This window comes from Primulina tabacum, chromosome 1 (assembly GCF_025594145.1).
Source record: "Primulina tabacum isolate GXHZ01 chromosome 1, ASM2559414v2, whole genome shotgun sequence".
Classification (NCBI taxonomy): domain Eukaryota; kingdom Viridiplantae; phylum Streptophyta; class Magnoliopsida; order Lamiales; family Gesneriaceae; genus Primulina; species Primulina tabacum.
In genome coordinates, this window is record NC_134550.1 from 11,077,612 (window position 1) to 11,085,963 (window position 8,352).

An 8,352-nucleotide genomic window follows, 5' to 3' on the forward strand; every position below is an offset into this window, starting at 1 on the left:
ACATTGCAGCCAAATTTGATCCTTGGATCCCGGATATTCATGCTTTTCATATTCGTGCAAATAATCTTCCTGACGACGGTACGAGAGTGAGTATTTTCATAAAAAATTCAGGGGTTTATGATGAGGCAGCAGTGCGACAGATTTTTCCATCTCATGAAGCTGGAGCAATTCTTGATATTCTATTAAATCGACGAGGTGGTGATGATGTTAGATTCTGGGTAGGGAGCAATAATGGAAAATATTCAGTTAAGGACGAATAGCATATGGAAAGAAACAGTTTTGCTCCTCCCCCATTTCAATCCATCAATCCAAATCAGTCTTTGTGGAATAGGCATGCTTATCGGTTCCATCGAACCGGTTTCGGACCGGTTCCTACCGGTTCTGGGTCCGATGAGTTCGGAACCGGTCTGAACCGGTTAGGAACCGGTTCCGAACCGATTCCGATTTCAAGTTGAAATACTTGGAACCAATCCAAACTCAAGATCGGTTCGGCTTCTAATAAACCGAACCGGTTCCGAACTCTAATTTATTTTATTTTACTATATAATTAAAATTAGTAAATGGACAATTTTTTATTTAGTATTTTGATTGCACATAATTGTGATTACATTAAAAAACTATAACAAAATAACTTAAACATTTATTTTTACAATTGAACATCTAAAATTCATCACGATTTATTAAAATATATTTTGAATATTTTGGATCTTTGTCGGAGCTTGAGCTTTGAAATTTGTCGATCGCGCTAGAGGTCCTATTCTTTTTTTCAGTTGCAAACCAGATCTTGTAGGCATGTTAGCATGGAAAGTGTTTCTGGCTTTAAATTAGTTCTTTGTTCACCAATGATCCTTCCACATACTGAAAATGCTGATTCGGAAGCAACACTTGAACTTTGAATGGGCAGGACATCTGTTACAATTGCAGCTAACACTGGATAATGTTTAGAATTTACTTTCCACCAATCAAGAACATCGAAATTATCCGTAGTCTAAATATATTGGCTTACATAAATTTGGATCTCATTGTAATTGGTTTTTGTCACCGATTTTCTTTTGAACTTTTGTCGTTTCAAACTTTGAAAGAAGTTCAGTGCTCCACTTTTGCTTTTATATGTCGGCATTTCCTCCAGCTGCGCACTCGGTTTATCACATTGTTCACTAGCATACAAATCAAATAATTCTTGGAGAGAATGCATTATTGACTTCTTTTGATCGTCAACATTCTTCCGAAGAAATTTAGCATAATATTCAAGAAAGACGTCTAATCCTCCTTGATTTTGAGTAGGATCAAGTAATGTTGCTAAACCATGCACAATTGGGATAGTTTCCCAATATTTTAAATTTTTTTTCTATATTTGAAACAAAATCACGCATAACAGAATCATCGCGATATTCAATAAATTTATAAAATATATTGAAAAGCAAAGGTAGAAACATGGTTGAAGTAGGGTAGTTAATGCCAGAAAATTTTTCGGTTGCTTCTTTAAAAATTTCTAACAAAGAAACACATTTACTCAAAATATTCCATTCATCGTCAGTTGACATTAAAGATTGTACCGCAATATTATTATAATATGGATTAACTAAATCTTGAAAACATAATAAAGTATGAAGCAAGTGATATAAAGAATTCCATCTAGTTTCAATAAGAAGAGGAAATTTTTTAAATTTAATTCCGGTTGATTCGACTAGTGTTTTCCAGTCACGTCCATATATTCTTTCACGTAATAATTTTTCACATAATTTGAATTTTTCTATTACAGTGAACATTTGTTCATCACATGCACATTTAACACATAAGTTGATAATATGTCACACACATCTAACATGAAGCAAATTATCTTCTAAAATTGGTTTTAGTGAATCTTTAAGATATTTAATTGCAAGAGTATTGACACTCGCATTATCTAACGTTATCGACATTATTTTATTTTGTATGCCATAAATCTCAACAACATTTAAAACATATCTAGCTATAGTGTATGCGTTGTGAGACGATTCTAAATGATCTAGCGCTAAAATTATTTTTTGCATAGTCCAAGTTTCGTCAATCCAATGACACGTAACAACAAGATATGATTCATATTTTAAATTAGTCCAAATATCAGTTGTCAAACTAACTCTACAAGAAATATTTGAAAGATGTGATTTTAGTGTTTCTTTATATTCTTTATAAATATCAAAACAATATTTCTTAAGTGTGTGCCTAGAAATATTGTGAAAACAAGGTTGAATAGTACTAGTAAATTCAACAAAACCTTCTTGTTCAGTTATTATAAAAGGTTGACGACATTTGGTAACAAACTTTACGATGGCTTTCCGAGAAATTTCTTCTGTAATTGTGAAAGCTTTACCACTTGAAGGATTAAATTTGTTGTTGTGTTGGTTCCCTACCGAATGGTTGTAGTGTATCAGGGTCATGTTTATGTACCTTAACTAAATGTTTTTTCAAAGTGCCGGTATCACCGGAACCACCACCCGTTTTGTAAGAATACCTCTTTTTGAAAATATTACAAACGGCAAAAGAGTTATTCGTACCTTGTTGTTCAATATCAAAGTGATCCAAAACTTTGCTTCGCTTTGCACGGGCTGTCGTCGTGCTCGTTGACATTGTGTTACTTGCTCGAGTAGACGATGGCGTCCCTACATCTTTGTTGGGTAGTTCTATGGCTTCTTCATCCTCGTGGCCAGGTTCGAATTCATCAAAGTCGGGGATGTAGCCAAAATGTTCACCAAAGTCGGGAGCATATTCGCCACCACCACCACGACGGTTTGAAGATGATGCCATTGAAATTCGAATTATTTATATGAGTAAATTGCGAAATAATAAATAAATAACAATAAAAATAATACTGATTATAGATAAAATTATTAAACAATTATTGAATATATTTTTAGAGAAATGATAGCAAAGAAAGATATTGATTGTAGATAAATGAAAAGTTGAGAGAAAGTTGATATGTGAAATATAAAAAATGACTTGTATTTATAGGTGATTTTGGGGGGTTAAAAAAATTATATTTGCAATTTGGCCCTAAATTTTGAAAAAAAATTGCACATTTCAGTAGCCGTTGAACGACTACTGAAATGTGCAGCAGCCAAATGCAGCCTTTGGGCCAAAGACTGCATTTGCAGCCGTTGGCCCAAAGGCCTTTTTTTATTTTATTTTTTTAAATTTCGGATGCCGGGTATTGGGTCAAGTTCCGGTCGTACCCGGAAATGGTTCGGAACCGGACCCGGAACCGGTTCAAAAAATGCTTAACCGGTTCAACCCACAAACCAACGGATTGTACATGGTTTCGGGTCAGGTTCTTTCATACCGGATCCGGTTCTGGTTCCGGGCTCAACGGACCGATTCCGGGTCGGTTCCGGCCCGAACCGGTCTGTTAAGCATGCCTATGGTGGAATATAATCTGGTAGCCACGTATCCCACCCAAAATACGTATGGCGTGCTTCTCGAGATCGCGTTCCTATAATGGTAAACTTGTCATCTCATCATGTCTTGACAGATGGTATGTGGTCTTTATGCAAGTTTCATTATGCTTCTTCTATCCACTGTCTTTTGTTTTGTCCAAAAATTTAAGGAAAAATGCTTGACAGAAGTGAGTGAATGTAAACGTAACAATATAAGATGTAAATTTGTATTTTATCATAATTAAGTGTTGTGCTAAATGTTACAACATTTAATACAACATGCAGCGGAATATTAAAGTTTGTAACACAAATTGACTTTAAATAAATAGATTGACAAGATTAAATTTGCACAAGTATAAATACTTGCGCGGTGTCTCAGGGAAAAATTGATCACTAGAAAACCAAAATGTTTACAAAAACCAATCACTAGTGATTATGACTAAAATCAATTTCGTCAACACATTGAGGAAACTTGAATAGATGACTTTTGAATAAACTGTCGATAATTAGCGACGGTTTAGAAAACGGTTTTCTAAACACCTTTGTCTTTTAGCGTGTTTTTGGGGTCAAAGACAACGGTTTTTAGAAAACTATTGTCGTTTGCTGCTTTTTAACTAAGGTTTAACAACGGTTTTCACTAAAACCTTTGTTAAAAAGCAAAAGACAACGATTTTTCAAAAAAACCGTTGTCTTTTGAGTGTGGTTAAATGCATATTTTTTTGTAGTGTGCCTGGTTTTGCAACAATGTTGTGATATCGTGGATTTTCAACTCCGTATCCAAGGAAATTTCAGCTAGCATTTTGTTTTCAGATATAGCCACTGATATTTGGAAAGATTTACGTGAGAGATTCCAACAAAGCAATGGTCCTCGTATCTTTGAGTTGCGACGTGCTCTCTTCAATCATACTCAAGATCAAAATTCTGTAGCTACATATTTCACGAAGTTAAAGACTCTGTGGGATGAATTATCCAACTTTCATCCAGCTTGTACATGCAGAAAATGCAGCTGTGGTGGGGTTCAGTCTCTGGACTCATTTCATCAACAAGAGCAAATTATGATGTTTTTACTTGGATTGAATGATTCTTTCTCTCATATCAGAGGTCAGTTACTGTTAATGGATCCTCTGCCACCGATTAACAAAAAAATTTCCTTGATATCTCAAGAAGAACGTCAACGCACGATCAGTTTAAATCCTACATCTGCCACACCTATGGCCTTTGCTGTGAAATCACAGGCCTCTAAGTCGATTTCCTATGGTCAGGACCAGCATCCAAAGTTCAAATACAAAAGGAGAGATCGTCCATACTGCACTAAATGTGAGATTCATGGTCATACGGTGGATACATGTTATGAGATTCATGGTTACCCCCTGGATTTAAATCTCGGTCACGAATACGAAATGATTATCATCCTTCTTCTTCACATCCTTCTGTGGATAATGTGAATCTGGTGGGGAACACTTCGAAAATTGGGGCTCCGTCTACGGGCCAGTTCTTCCAAACTCTTAGTCCTGACCAATATCAGCAACTGATGCAAATATTTCAGTCTGATCTTTCTGCTGTCCCCAACAATACTATGGCATCGGGTGTGAATCCCACAACTCACACTGCAGGTATTTGTCTTTCGGTTTCAGTGCCTCCAAATCTATCTTCAGGACAATTTTGGATCATTGATTCGGGTGCTTCTAGTCATATTTGTTGCAATGCTGATGCGTTTCATTCGAACCATTATTTCCGTTGATTCCATTGGTGATGTTCATCTCACTACAAACATTACACTTTGTCGGGTTTTATATGTTCCTCAATTTAAATTCAACTTACTCTCTGTAAGTACACTCACCACGACGTCCAACCTGGTTGTGCAGTTTTATCATGATCATTTTGTTATTCAGGAAGCCAACTCCGGGAGGATGATTGGCAAGGGTAATCGCATTGGGGATTTGTACATCCTGGACCTTCATCAACTTGGTTCATACACTATATCATTTGTCAATACAGTCTCTATATAGCTGTGGCACCAATGGTTTAGACATCCATCGTTCAAGGTATCGGATTCCTTACACAACAAACTGAAGTATGATATACCCAAGAAATGTGCTTCCACTGTATGCCACATATGACCCTTGCAAAACAAAAGAGGTTAACTTTTGTTTCGAATAATCATGTATCTTTACATCCTTTTGATTTGATCCATGCTGGTATTTGGGGGCCTCTCAATGAACCATCCTATTCTGATCATCGGTATTTTCTAACATTAGTCGATGATTGTACTAGATTTACATGGATTTTCTTGTTGAAGTCAAAATCTGATATGGCTCATGTAATTCCTCGTATCTTTACTATGATTGATACTCAATTTCAATGCAAGATTAAGTGTTTTAGTTCGGATAATGCCAAAGAATTAGCCTTCTCTTATTTCTTCATCAACGCGGTGTTTTACATCAATACTCTTGTGTCGAACGCGCTCAACAAAACTCTGTGTTCGAACGAAAACACCAACATTTACTCAACGTTGCTCGAGCCTTATATTTCCAGTCTCGCCTTCCACTGTCATTTTGGAATGAGTGCATTCTCACTGCGTGGTATCTCATTAATCGCACTCCGTCACCTTTGGTACATGGCAAGACACCATTCGAGCTTTTACATCATACTGTGGTCGATTATTCTAGGCTCAAAGTCTGGTTGCATGGCATATGCTTCTACTGTACCTGCAGCTCGTTCAAAATTTCAGCCTCGAGCACACTCGTGTGTTTTTCTTGGGTACCCACCTGGTGTTAAAGGTTACAAACTGTATGATCTTGATAGAAAACAAATTTTTTGTCTAGGGATGTTATCTTCCACGAAGACATCTTTCATTTCATAATCATACACATATATTACCATCGGTTGATCCCTTTCCTGATATTGTTCTTCCTCTAGCTCAGCCTGAGTCTTCCATCGACATTTTAAATTAGGATCATGCTCCAGCACAATCACGATCCTCACCTCATCCTCGTCGTTCCACTTGATATAGGTGGATTTTACGTGTTTTTCATACTATGTGATAGCTCATTGTGTTACACATATCGTTTAGATTGCATGCATTTTGTGACATTTTGGCATATATTATGTTTTATTGTTGCTCATGTGTCTCGTGGGTGAAAATGCAGGAAATTCGTGAATAAATTGAATAAATTCATCAACTTGCGAGAGCGCCCGGGTGCCTACAATGTGAGAAAAAAAAAAGAAATTTGCGAAACTCATCCGTCGGGCGGAAACTTATGTCCGCCCGGGCGCGTCGAATAAAAAGATTTAAAACAAGATCTGCGCAAGACATCCGCCCGGGCAGAAAATCATGTGCGCTTGGGTGCGGTTGTAATTTTGGAAAGATTTCTTGGCCGATTCCTTACCTTATTTTCTGGATATGGATGATATGGAAGGGTTTGAGGCAGGAAAATTAGCATCATTCAGCAGCCAAGGAGCCTAAGGAGGAGAGAAAAGCTTGGAGAAAGCGCTTGGATTGAAGATTCGAAGATTTCCGGGCATCGTTCTTCGTGTTTTTCGTCAAATCTAGTATTTATAATTTAGTTTTTATCCTTTAAACATTGTTGTGTTTATTTTTACTATGAATTCGAGTAGCTAAACTAAAATATTGTTGGGATTTAAGGGGATCCTACCCCGAACTTTGATTTAGTTAATTTATATTTTGGTTTTTGCTTTATTCTTGAGTATGTTACTGTTTTTCATTTTGTTGTTAGAGCGTAACTAACTTTAACAACGTTTTATATTACGATTGAGTTCGAGAGAATAGCTTGTGATAAGAACGAGTAGCATAGTCCGTGAATATAAAATTTACATAGATATATGAAATTGGATACGCGCCAATAGTCATAGTCTGGTAGGACGAAAACTAGGTGATTTCATAGATCGACGTGCGATTCACTCTTGATAAATAATTAAAGACATTTAATTACTTCATTGAGTAGAGTTAGTTTGACATAGCTCTAGAGGGCGTGTTCAACCGAATAGGAAATCCTGTCGGAAGCGTAAATCATTATCGAACTGAATTAATTAATTAACACGGGGTAGGTGAACTGAAATTCCCAACAAATTCATTTCTCATTGAATTTTAATCAATCATTCTAGATAGTATATCTCATTATTTAATTCCTGAATCTTTTTATTTGCATGTTTATTTTAGCATAGTAGTAATAAACAACCTTTCAAATTTCGTTGCTAAAGGTTTGATAACTGAAAATAATAATTGTAAAATACAGTCTTCAGTGGAACGGTACTCGTACTCACGTACATTATACTATTACTTGACATCATACACTTGCGATTAATTTTCGAGCATACAAACCATAATTGAGGATTCCACAATGCAAGTTTTGCTCGATTAAGTTTTTGGCGCCGTTGCCGGGGACTGTTAATTCACAATTTTATGTGGAGCTTGAGCAGTTTGACCCTGAAATTGAAAGAACTTTCCGCAGAAGAAGACAGCAGCAGAGGCTGAAGGAACTGATGGAGAGGCACGAGCACGAGCATGAGGAGGAACACCATGAAGATAGACATGTTGAGATGCCATGCCGTATACCGATGATATAGTATGCCCAGCCTTCTTTGGATGGTGCACGCCTCAGCATTGTGAGGCCCATTGTGCGGCCAAACCAATTCGATATCAAACCAGCCATAATCCAGATGATTCAGAATACAGTTCAGTTTGGAGGATCTGTAGTAGATGACCCAAACACGCACATCGCAGATTTTCTGGAAATTTGCGACACTTTTAAATTTAATGGAGTTTCTGATGATGTTGTTAGGTTGCATTTATTTCCTTTCTCCTTACGTGACAAAGCTAAATCATGGTTAAATTGTTTGCATGTAGGTTCGATTACCACATGGGAGGACATGGCGAAAGCGTTTCTCATGAAATAATTTCCTCCATCTAAGACCATGA